The sequence below is a fragment of the Delphinapterus leucas genome, chromosome 6 (assembly GCF_059928025.1).
Source record: "Delphinapterus leucas isolate spDelLeu-1000000601 "Yukka" chromosome 6, BTC_Dleu_Yukka2, whole genome shotgun sequence".
Classification (NCBI taxonomy): Eukaryota; Metazoa; Chordata; class Mammalia; order Artiodactyla; family Monodontidae; genus Delphinapterus; species Delphinapterus leucas.
The window spans coordinates 79,117,543-79,128,361 of NC_143134.1; the positions used below are offsets into that span (position 1 = coordinate 79,117,543).

Consider the following 10,819-nt stretch of genomic DNA (forward strand, 5'->3'; position numbering starts at 1 on the left):
GATAGAAATTATAAAATGAAACCAAAAAGAAATTTGGAGTTAAAAAGTACAATAGTTGAAACCTGAAATAAGGATTCTCAACAACATATTTGATTTGCCAAAAGAAAGAATCAGTGAACTTCAAAAGATGTCAGCAGAGATTATGCAGTCTGAGGAGGAGAAAGGAAAGAAGTGAGGTGACATGAACAGGGTCTCAGTGATGTGTGGCACTGTCAAACATACTAACACACATAACAACAGACAGAGAAAAAGGAACTGAGAGAATATTTGAAGAAACAATGGCCAAAAACTTCCCAAATTTGATGAAAGGTGTGAATCTATATTTAAGAAGCTCCATGAACTCCAAGTAGCATAAACTCAAAGAGCTTCATACCTAGACTTATCATAGTCAAACTGACAAAATTCAAAGAAAAACAGAAACTTAGGAAAGCAGCAAGAGAAGAATATACCTTATTATATACAAGACACTCTCAGTAAGGTTAACACCTGACTTCCCATCAGAAAACATGGAGGCCAGAAGATAATAGGATAACACATCGAAGTGTAGAAATTAAAAGACTGTCAACCAAGAATTCTATATCCAGCAAAACTATCCTTCATAAATGAAAAAGAAATAAAGACATTTCTAGATTAGCAAAAACTTAAGCGAATTTGTTTGCTAACAGACTTCCATGAAATACCAGGTTGAAATCTAAGGAAACTACATAGTAACTAAAATTCACACAAAGAAATAATGAACACTCATAAAAGGTAACTATATAGGTAAATACAAAAAGAGAGTACAAACATACTTTTGTTTGTAACTTTTGTATTCTCCTATCTGATTAAAAAATGACTACATAAAACAATAATTATAACACTGTATTCATGGGATTATAATATATTAGGATATAATTTGCATGACAATAATAATACAAAGAAGGGGAGAGGGAAGAAAATTATTTTGGGTCAAAGTCTTGTATACTATTGAAATTAAGTTAGTATTGATCTGAACTAGACTATTATAAATTCAGATGCTAATTGTAATCTACAGATCAGCCACCGAGAAAATAAATAATTAAAAAACCACACATGTGGAAATTTAAATGATACACAGAAATTTAAATGATATATGAAAAAGTATCTATTTAATACTAAATTTATAATAATCAAGGAATAGATGAACAAAAGCCATATAGAACATACAGAATACAAACAGCATGATGCCTGACATACATACTATCATCTCAGTAATTACATTAAATGTAAATGAATTAAACACTCCAATCAAAAGACAGAGATTGATGAAATGAGGGGAAAAAAGGCCAAAATACACTATATTAAAAGACACATTGCTTGAAAGTGAAAAAATGAAAGAAATATACTATCCAAGTAGTAACTGCCACGGTCTAAATGTTTGCGTCCCCCTCAGATTCATATGGTAAAGTTCTAACTTCCAAAGGTGATGGTATTAGTAGGTGAAGCATTTGGGAGGTGTTTTATTCATGAGAATGGAACCCTCATGAATGGGATTAGTGCTTTATGAAAGAGGCTCCAGAGAGATCCTTAGCCCTTTTCTCCATGTGAGAATGCAATGAGAAGTCTGCAACCTGGAAGACAGCCCTCACCTGACCATGCTGAAACCCTAAACTCAGACTTCTAGTCTCCAAACTGTGAGAAACAAATTTTCTGTTGTTTATAAGCAACTCAGTCTATGATATTTTGTTACAGCAGCCTGAATAGACTAAGATGGTAACCAAAAGAGAGCTGGACTGGCTATATTAATTCAGACAAAATACACTTTAAAACAAAAAAGTGTTTCTGCAGGTAAAGAGAGACTTTTCATAAGGACAAAAGGATTATGACAATTATGTGTCTACCCAGAAACAGCTCTCCAAATTACATTAAGTAAAAACAGACAGAATTGAGGGAGAAATAGACAATAATAATTGGAGATTTCAATACAACACTTTCTATAAAGGTTAAAACTAGCAAAAGCTCAACAAGATATAAAAGACTTGAAAAGCACAATGACTAGACCTAATAGACATTTACAGAACACCCTATCCAACAATAGTAGAATGCACATTCTTTTCAAGTGTACATGAAATATTATCCAGCATATAGATCATATGTTATGCCATAAAACAAATGTCAATACATTTAATTGTTTGAAATGATAAAAAGTTATGTTTTATTTTTTAAAGTATGTTTTATGACCACAAGGAAATTGAATGGAAATCAGCAATTATTAAATTTTTATGAAATCATGAAAATTCACAAATATGTGGATATTACACCATACACTCTCAAATAAGCAATCAGTCAAGAAGGAAATCACAAGGAAAATAGAAAATACTTTGAGAAGAATGAAAACAAAAACACAACTTTACCAAAGCTGATGAGATGCAGCTAAAGGAGTGTTTTAGATGGAAATTCACAGTTTTTACCACCTATATTAAAAAAAAAAAAAAGAAAGGTCTCATATCAATAACCTTCCAATTTAAGAAAATAGAATAATAAGAGCAAACTGAATGGAAAACAAAGAGAAAAAAGTGAATAATAAAGATTAGAACAGAAATCAACAAAATGGAGAATAGAAAACAATAGAGAAAATCAACAAATCTAAAAATTGCCTATTTAAAAAGATAGGAAAAGTTGACAAACCTTCCACTAGACTACTCAAGAACAGAAGGGAGAAGATGCAAATTATTCAAATCAGAAATGAGAATGGGAGCATCATGACCAGGCTTACAGAGATTAAAAAACAATTGTAAGATGTACTATGAACAACTATATGCCAACAAATCAGGTAACTCAGATGAAAAAAAATTCTAGAAAGACATCTGGTAGATCTGTAATAAGTAAAGAGATTGAATTAGTATTTAAAATATTTCCTAAAAGAAAAACTCAGGACCAGATGGCTTTACCAATGAATTCTACCAAACATTTAAAGGAGAACTAATATTAATTTTTCACAAACTCTTTTAAACTTCTCAAAGTATTGTATGAAGTCAGTATGACCCTGACATCCAAACCAGACAAAGACATCACAGAAAAAACAGAAAGATAGATAGATGAAAGAAAGAAAGAAAGAAAGAAAGAAAGAAAGAAAGAAAGAAAGAAAGAAAAATCTACACATCAATAAAAAGGTGAGCAGTTTTGCAGGATACTAGATCAACATAAAAAAATCAATATATTTCTATACACTACAAGTAGGTAATACAAAAACAAAATTAAGAACAGAATTCCATGTAAAACAGCATCAGAAACAATGTAGGAATCAATTTAATCAAAGAAGCACAAGACTTACACACTGAAAACTACAAGACACTGTTGAAAAATATTTTTAACAATTAAAATAAGTGAAAGCCATCCTATGCTCATGGATCAGAAAACTTAATATTATTAAGATGATAATACTCCAGTTGATCTACAGTTTCAATAAAAAGCCTTTTAAAATCCCAACTGGTTTATTTTTTATGGAAATAGACATGTTGATCCTAAAATTCATACGGGAATTCAAGGGGCTAGGATAGTCAAAACAATCTTGAAAAAGAACAAAATTGGAAAACTCAGACTTCTTGATTTCAAAACTTAGTTTAAAAACTACAGTAATCAAGACAGCATGGTACTGGCACAAAGACAGACATGGACCAATGGAATAAGATTGAAAGTCCAGAAATAATCCTTACATTTATCATCAACTGATTTTCAACAATGTCAAGACTATCAAATAGTGAAAGAAAAGTCTTTTCAAATAATGGTGCAGGGTCAGCTAGATATCTTCATGAAAATGAATGAATTTGATTGACATTTATCTCACACAGTATAAAAAAATTAACTCAAACTGGATTATATACTAAATTTACCACTTAAACTATATTCTTGGAAGAAAACATATGCATAAATCATTATAACCTTGGGATAAGTAATGGTATCTTAGGACACAAAAGCACAAATGACAAGAGGAAAAATAAGTAAATTGGGTTCATCAAAATTAAAAACTTTCATGTTTCAAAGGACACCATAAAGAAAGTGAAAATACAAACCATAGAATGGGAGAAAATATCTAACAAGGGACTTGCATCCAAAATGTATAAGGAAATCTTACAAATCAGTAATAAAAAGAAAACTACCCCAGTTTTAAAATGGGCTAAAGCTTCAAATAGATATTTTTCCAAAGAATATATTCAGATGGCCTATAAGCATGTGAAAAGTTATTTAACACCATTAGTTAGTAGGGAAATAGAAATTGAAATTACAGTGATATACTAATTCACATTGACTAGGATGGTTATAATAAAAAACAGAAAGTAACAAATGTTAGAGAGGATGTGGAGAAGTTAGCACATACACTGCTGGTGTATCATACACTGCTGGTAGGAATGTAAAATGAGGTGATGACTTGGAAAACCTTTCTTCAAAATGTTAAATACAGAAATAACATGTGACCCCAACTGTATTCTCAAATATGTGACCAAGCAGAATAAAAAATTATTCCACACAATACTTGAGCATGATAGTTCAGAGAATTACTTATAATATCTAAGAAATAGAAACAAGACAAATGTCCATCAACTGATAAATGTGTAAACATTAAGTGGTACATCCACACAATGGAATATATCACAAATAAAAAATGACAAAGTACTGATACATACTACTACATGGGTGAATCTTGAAAGTATTGTGATAAGTGAAAGAAACTAGTAACAAAACATTGTGTATTTTATAATTCCGTTTAAATGAAATATCTAGAATAGGCAAATCTATAAAGACAGAAAGTAAACTCATAGTTGACTAGGGTTGGGGTGGTATTGGGAGGAAATGGGTGGTGACTGCTAAGAGATACAGGGTTTTTTTTTCTGGAATAATGAATATGTTCAAAACTTAGATGTAGTGATGTTTGCCTAAATCTATGACTGTACTAAACCCATGGAACAGTACCTTTTGAATGGCACATTTTGTGGTATATGAATTGTATTTCAATAAAGATGTAAAGAATTCATGAATAAATCTTAAATCTTTAATCTTCCATATTATGGTTGAAATCAATGCACTTAAGCTTGAGTAAATATAATATTAATATAATAGCAATAATAATAAAATAGCCACCCTTTATTGACTGCTTGGTACAACAACCACGTGAGTATCAGGCAGTGATTTTAGTACATTAAGTCTGATTTTTAAGATGCTTTGCAGAATGGATAACATTAGTCAACATATTACAGATGAGCAAATGGAATGTCATATAGATTAAGTCAGGAGGTCACAGCTAATTATCTGATAAATGGTAGAGCCAGGATATAAAATCAGTATAAGGCCCGTGTACTTTCCTTGTTCCATCTGGCCTTGACAAATGCCTACAGCAATATTTCATAAAATGTATTTGCAGGATACTAGTGCCAATAATAGCTCTAGATTTTGTATTTTAAAAGGACTGCATGGTTAAGACTGAGAAACACGGATCCAGAAAATATTATAACATATTGTATTGAGAGTCTACAATAAAGACACTAATCTAATTCATTCTGTATGGATGAACAAACGAGCCCATATTAAGACAAATGATTTTCCTAGCATTTCCTCATCTATGGCAGCACAAAAGTTGCCTTTCGAATAGGTGGTTTATTCCAGTATATCAGCCTTATATCAAGGGCAATGGCTTAGCTAGATTCGTGGAGTACAATATTATGTTTTTGGACAATTAGCAACATGATCACCACTCTCTTGAAAATGAGTTACTTCACCTCTTACTACATATTAACACATTACTATGGTGCTGGCTTCACCCTATTCAAACAAAAATGATAAATTTTTTCTTGAATACCTTGTCAGGCACTCATGAATATGGGCAATCTCTAGCATTCTGATTCCATCAGGTAATGAGGAACTTTCATAACAAAGGCTAGAAAAAGTCTGGACTTGAGATCCTCTCTTGCCTGCACAGAAAAATGAGGCTGGATATTTAACATTCACTCATATGCCCAGTGAAATGTGCTAAGTATATGTCACTTATTTTTCCAAAATAAATGAAGAAAATGCTTAAAACTTTAACTGTAAATCCAATGAAACACCTACCATTCCTTATTCCAATATTTCCTACTCATCACAGCTATATTAATCTTTGAAGCCCAGTCCGACCAGTAATCACCTACTCAATAACCATGCATGGTTTTTCTATTGTATGCAATACAAAATCCAAATCCCTTAGCCTGTCATTTATGATTTTTCCCAACAGATGGCCCCAGGCTTATTCACTATTCACACCTAATTTCCAGAAAACATCACAACTTGCTATTCTTCCAAATGAGGCCCATACTTTATAATTGCTGGGTCTTTGCTCATATTTTTTCCCATGCTCAAAAGCCTTTGTTTTCCCCACTGCTTAGCAAAATTCGAATCACTTTTCATCCCAAAGGCAACCTCCATGATAAATTTGTTCTTCATTCCCAAATCAGATATAAGTTGTACTTTTTCTGAATTCTTTGGAAATTTTTTTTATAGAACTCATCTAATACATTTACACTCACAATCTTATTTTACTTTGCTAAAATCCAAGAGGAAAGAATTTACACCCAAGCCTCCACTATTATGCTACTGAAGAAACTGATGGTTAGAAAATAGCCCCAGGTGAAGCATATACCAAAGACCAGAAACTGGATTAAAAATAATTTAGCTAAATCCAAAATGTGAGCTTTGCGATAATGATAGTAGGTGACTTTTTTTTTTTCTTTGTCATGCCAATTGTATTTTAGGCCTGTTCTCTTTACTTTTAAAAACAATTCTTTCTTGAAGCTCTTTACTTTCTGGCTCTGGGACCTGATTTTCCTCCCATATCATGTATATTCTTTCTCAGTTTCTTTTTCAAATTTTTTTTACCTCGTCTCAATCCCTAATTCTTGTAATGTCCCAACCTTGGACTCTTGCTCTTCTTTATTTATACTCACTGTGATAGTTTTAAATACTATCTATGTACTTGTGACTCGAAGATTTACATATCCAACTCCAATCTCTCTGCTGAGCTATGGACTAAAATATTCAACCACCTGCTCAGAACCTCCATTTGGATGTATAATTTAAAGTTAAACTATTCAAAGGAGATCCTCTCTTTGTCTCCCCTATCAAAGTACATTCCTATACCTTCTCTCTTACCATATCACCAAACAGCATGCAATCTGTCCAGTAGTTCAAACTGAAAACCAGCAATGAACCTTGATTCCTCTTTCTTTCACATTTACCATCAGTAAGTTCTGCTTGTACCATCACAGTGTCTCACCACTTCTTACCACCTAGGTTCTTACTGGGTTTTTCGAAGCCACAATAAATTCTTGCCTAGAACTTATCAAGTTTTTGTAAACAGGTCCTCTTCTTTCAATCCTGCTCCAGTACTGAAAAGCTTCCGTCTTCCACTCACCACCATTCTCAACCTCTCTAAGCTGACCTGAACAGACTGAATCTAGATTCAGTCTTGATTCTAGATTGCATTTGGTTTTGGCCAATGGTGAGTGTGTGGGTGGGGGCAACAGCAAGAGTTAGGAACAAGACCTTTCCATGCAGAGTGACTTGAGGTTGACCAGTCCCCGAATTTAAGGTCTTAATTTTTATCAGACACTCCTCTTCACACAGCTCTTTCTTTCCCCATTTCACTAACTGCTCCACTCCTCTGTGCTTCTGGGTCCAGTAGTGGTAAAAGCTCCCAAGTATTGGCCCTATGTTATTGCTCTATAGTTTACTAATTTGTTGTCTTTATTAACAGTCCTTTTATTAAGCTTTCCACGAAGTAGCAAAATTGAGTGTGGCATTGTGTCCAGCAAGAACTCCAGGTGATACACTACCTATGGCTTGTGCTATATATACACCATCTACAGCTTGTGCTATACATATCAACAATAATTATCTTTAAAAAACCAAAAAGTGAAATCATGAAATTGTTTCCTCTCGAAGCTCTTCTGAGACTTTCTAGTAAGGTCCAAATCTCTAACCATGGCCCTTAAGGCTTCTATGAGCTGGCTCTGGCCATGACTCCAGGTTCATCTCCCACTCTCCCCACTTTCATTCATTTCATTCCTGCTGTCTTGACTTTCCATTTTATTCCTCAAGCAAAAATATACCATACTGAGCTTATTTCTATCTCAGAGCCATTGCATCTTGTTAGTTCTTCCTGAAATGTTCCTCACACACAGGTGATCATTGCTTGCTTCTTCATTTTATTTAGGTATTATTTAGACAGGCCTTCTTAACTACCCTTTCAAAAACAGTCCCCCATTCGTATTTATTATCTAGTTGTTTGCCTGACTTTATTTTTCTCCTAGAATTTATCTCTACCCAAAATTGTATTTTATAGTTATTTGTTTATTTGAATATTGCCTGCTTCATTCACTAGAAGTTTCACAATGTCAAGAATTTTATGTGTCTTAGTTACTGTTATATTCAGAGTAAGAAAACAGTGCCCGGAATATACTAGTGCTATGAAAAAAAAAAAAAAAGAATGATTTGAGTGCATGAATGAATGAATAAATGAGGTAGTCAGGTAGGTACTATTAGAGTCACCACTTTACAGACAAGGAACTGAGAGTTAACTAGAAAATTGCAAACCTGAGAATACTGAATTATTTTAATAAAGGTAAGAACTATGTATTGATACACGTTTTATTTCCCTTAAGCCCTGACACAGTGCTTGAACATGGCAATCTCTCCATTGATTTATGTTCACTAATGATGGAGGCTTTTTAAAGAAGAGCAATGTGGCAGCAACATGCAGACTGACTTCTGGAAGGGAAGCTGGTTAGAAATTTATCTTAGTAGTATGCATGTATTTCCATATAGTCTCAGACAACATAAATTGACCATTAAAAAGGTATTTTAATAAAGGCATCTATGATTATTACAGTCAAGTATGAAGGCTTTACATGTATTTATTTACAATTGTTTACCTAGTTTGTAGATTATCCAGGCTTTGCTTGCTACTTGTCTTTTGGAAGATCTGCTTTTTGGACATTTCATGGTTCATTAATAAATTTATCAAAGAGTTTACGTAGGAAAAAAAACTATCAGAAATTCACTGCAGTCACTACAAAATTTTTATTAGTAGCTCTGCTACAAGCAAGTAACAGCATTTTAGAAATAAATGTGATATTATGTTATTTATGTAGTATGATATTACCCTTGAATTCAGCTTTACAACTATTTTGCAAACCTATACTGAATATGTAATAGTTTATAATGTGATGTGTGGGAATTAAAAAATGTAGAAATCAAACCCACTCTATCTTATTGGTTAAGTAGTTAAGGAACACACATGAAGCAAGTAGATATCCAGTTCAAGACAAGATGCTATGCAAGCCCACAGGATATACTGGATTAAGTGCAAAAAGTCGTGCAGAAGCTGCTTTAGAGGAAGAAACTTGACAGAGACAGTCTCGCATGGAGAAAGGAAAACCTTACATGAGCATTCAGCCTGCTGAAGATTCGATAATTATGATGATGGCTTTTCAATGAAGCAAACAGCCATAGCCTGTTTCCAGAGAAACCACCACCTCATCCGTGAAATCCTAAGTGAGAGTGTGGTGCCAGACGTTCGGTCAGTTGCCATAACAGCTAGAATGCAGGTCCTCAAATGACAGGTCCAGTCCTTAATGGTTCATCAGTGAAAACTAGAAGCTGAACTTCTTCAAACAGAGGAATGACACCAAGAAAAGAAGAGGAAGTTCCTGGAAAGCACAGATTCATTTAACAATGAACTTAAAAGCTTGTGTGGATGAAAGTAGAAGTGGATATGGAAAAATCTGCAGCTGAAATTGCACAGGCTGAGGAACAGGCTCACAAGAAGCAGGAAGAAAGGGAGAAAGAGGCAGCAGCACAAGCTGAGCACAGCCAGAGCAGTAGTGTTCCTGAGGAGGCGCCAGCAGCTAATAAGACCGAAGAAAAGAAGACGAGAGCGTCCTGAAGGACACAGAGGAGACACTCCTTGAAGAAACGACAGAAAGTCAACAGAATGGTGAAGAAGGCACATCTACTCCTGAGGACGAGGAGAGCGGGCAGGAGGGGGTGGACAGTCTGGCAGAGGAAGGGACCAGTGATAGTAACACGGGCTTGGAGAGCAACAGCGCAACCGTGGAGGAGCCAGCAACGGATCTCGTACCAGAAGGTGGCAAAAAAGAATCAATATTGCCTTGTTTTATGTGTTCTAAATACTTTTTTTAAATGAAAAAATGCTTTTTGAGTTTTTAAAAAAAAGTTTGCTTAGGTTCTCCAAGATCATCCTAATATGTTTTTCATGAATAATTTTGATTTGGTTTAACCAAATATTTACAACCATAGCATGTGACATTTATGTCTAGAGCAATGGAATTTTGTTGTGCTTTGCATGATTGTGAATTTGGTGATTTTGATACTCGTCTAGTTTCTACATTTTTTTCCCCTGAAAAATGAAGAAATAGCTACTAGTCCTTCTGTTACAATATTGTAAAAATACTTAGACCATGGTAATTCCATGAAATGAAGATACATTCTAACCACAAAAACTTTATGATAAAAAATATCATTAGAAAATTAAGGATTTTAGGAACCATGCTCTCAGGTTAAGAACAGACTGGGATTCTCAAATCTAATAAGCAACATCAGAAAAATAAGGAAGAATAGAAAAGCCTTCTTTCTTAAGGGTACATAATGCCTTCATGTATTTCTTTTATGTAATTCTATATTCTTACGTTTGTCTCAATGTAAAAGAGCCTCTAAAACAATTTTAAGCATTATTGTTCTTGGTCGGTAAATTGCTACTAATCATTCTAACAAAGGACAGAGTTTCTGTTTTGTACAATGTCTATTACATTAA

The 10,819-nt window shown here is 33.8% G+C and overlaps 1 pseudogene; it reads left to right on the forward strand.

Annotated features, from left to right (window-relative positions):
* Positions 1–8,247: 8,247 nt before the first annotated feature.
* LOC111174524 (SWI/SNF-related matrix-associated actin-dependent regulator of chromatin subfamily E member 1 pseudogene) lies at positions 8,248–10,487 on the forward strand (annotated as a pseudogene).
* Positions 10,488–10,819: the final 332 nt, after the last annotated feature.